The following is a 2,752-nucleotide window of genomic DNA, read 5'->3' on the forward strand; positions in this document are numbered from 1 at the left end:
GAAACTAGACTGGAAGCAAAAAAAGAGTTGACATGAGTGAAGAAGGCTTCACTCTTGTCCCTATATATACTATCTAACTAGGAGCTACGTGGCGACGTTCTATAGGACCTTTAATAAGTGTTGACTTTGTAGGACACATGCCTTGACTTACAAGGCAAGTTTTTTCACATTATTAGCTTGATCTTCAAGCTAATAACATGTGTGGCACATGGCTAACTTGTTGATTACGTTTCTAATCGAAAAAGTCAATTAAAGATACCTATAAAGTCAAAACAGCCTCTATAAATCTTCTAGGAAGCTTCTATATCAAATACTATAGAATTAACTTACTCTTATGTATTTTTACTTACTTCTACCTATTTATATATGTATTTACTGGCTTACATGAATACGTCCGTGATATTGCCCCCTCTTTTAGGAACGAGTTCCATAAGGAGTGGTCATCATATATTGAGAAAATCTATGGTATGACGAATTATATTCGTCACATATTCTGATCTTTATTCTCTTCAAAGATGATTGATAGGACCTCTCAATCATCAGTAGTGTCTCATACCAGGGCGGGAAGACCATCCAATTATTTGATCATTGTTGAGGCCTTCATAACTTCCTTTGAATAGAACATTTAGAATTCCATCAGGAGTTGTTCCTACCTCTAATAAAATCACCAAACATCGGCAGTCCCTTCCCAAGTTGTGATACCAAACGCATTGTATCTCACCATCTATTTCAGGAAGAATATATTATTCTTGAAGATCTTCATCTCGATTGCGTCGTCTTGAAGGTTGTGACAATCGTAATGTCTCATCCGATAGGTCAGCAAATGAAGGCTCTTGAGTCGAATCCGATGGTTGTTGGTTCTCCATCTCTCGAGTGTTACAATTAAAAATAAGCTATAAACAAGGATTGAAAGTAGAATATTATCTTGCCTAGATGTTGTTTCTTTTATAAGATAAGGATGGAATGCTGAAGATAGTTTTATATCTACTTTTATAATCTTGAAAAGAATCCGCCAAAATCTTGATACAAATTGAGTTCCCCTATCTGATATAATATCCTTAGGTAATCCATGATAGCAATAGATATTGTCAAGAAAGAGCTTAGTTGTTTCTTCACCCATGATAGATTTTGTACATGGTACAAAATGTGCCATCTTGGTAAAATGATCTACTATCACGAATATAGAGTCATAGAAACAGAAGACCATTGTTGTTTTAGAATGGATAATGGCTGAAGAAGTCTAAAAGTGCGATGACGAGGAGTTTTTGATCTTGAGCAAACATCACATGATTGTACAAAATCTTTGACTGCCTTCTACATTTGAGGCCACCAAAAATCCTTAGATATCAACTCCAAAGTCTTATTGTATCCAAAATGTCATGTTGCTGGGAAGTTGTGACGAGCTTGAAGAATATGTAAATGTGCTTCTCCTTCTGGAACATATAGATATCCTTTGAAATAGAGTAGGTTGTTCTTGAATTCAAATTTAGATGGATCATGAGATTTGAAAGAATTATTCTTGATATCATGAACAAGAGGGTCTGAAGTCATACTTAACTGGACTTGCTTGAGAAAAGTTAAATCAACAATCAATATTGATTTTATTGCTCGAAGATGAAATTACTTCGGCTTCAAGAGAACCGTTCTTTGTTGCTCAAAAGCTACATCTTCTTCTTTTGGTGCAAGATAAGAATGTTTAGACAAGGCATCGGACAAATCTTATTGTTTTCTTGGCCGATAAGTGATGATGAACTCGAATCTCGATAAAGACATGCTCCAACAAGCTTGACGATGATTTAATACGCATGCTGACATGAAATATTCGAGGTTCTTGTGATCTGTATACATGGTGATTGCACTGGAAGCGCCTTCTAGATAATGACACCATTCTTGAAAAGAATCCACAATTACAAGAAGTTCTTTGTCATGGATCTCATAATTGATTTCTACTATTGAGAATTTTCTTGAATGAAAGGCTATTAGATGAAGTTTGTCATCTATTTCCATTTGTGATAAAACCGCACCCAGAACAAAGTCTGATGGATTTGTTTCTATAAAGAATGCTTTAGAAAAATCAACACGATACAAGATTGATGCAGAAACAAACGTTGTCTTCAAAGATTCAAAAACAACTTCTGCTTCTTGATTCCATTGGAGTTTATCTTTACAAGTCAAACATATAAGTGGAGCTGCAACTTGAGAAAAGTCTTTGATGAAGATCCGATATTAGTTGGAAAATCCCAAAAAGCATTAGACATCTCTTACTGTTTTTGGGATCTTCCAATCTATAATAGTTTGAACTTTCTTAGGATCCATCATAAGTCCATCATTTGAAATCATGTAACCTAAAAAATTGACTTGAGTAGTGTGGAATACACACTTTTCTATCTTCGCATAGAGTTTTGCATCTCTTAATTTTTGTAATACACGACGAACATGAAATTTATGTTCTTTTAGGTTCTTAGAATAGATCAAGATGTTGTGTAGATAACAGACCACAAAATCGTCCAAAAACTCTCGAAAAACATCATTCATTAGATGTTGAAAAGTTGATGGTGCATTTGTACGTCCAAAAGGCATGATGTTGTATTCAAAATGTCCATACCTAGTTCAAAACACAGACTTCTATTCATCTCCTTCTTTGATGCGTGCTAGATTGTATACTCCCCGGAGATCTATTTTTGTATAGATCTTAGCTTGATTCAGCTGATCAAGAAGTCTAGATATTAAAGGTAGTGGATACCTATTCTTG

This window comes from Physcomitrium patens, chromosome 18 (assembly GCF_059467195.1).
Source record: "Physcomitrium patens ecotype Gransden chromosome 18, ASM5946719v1, whole genome shotgun sequence".
In the NCBI taxonomy this organism is placed as follows: Eukaryota; Viridiplantae; Streptophyta; class Bryopsida; order Funariales; family Funariaceae; genus Physcomitrium; species Physcomitrium patens.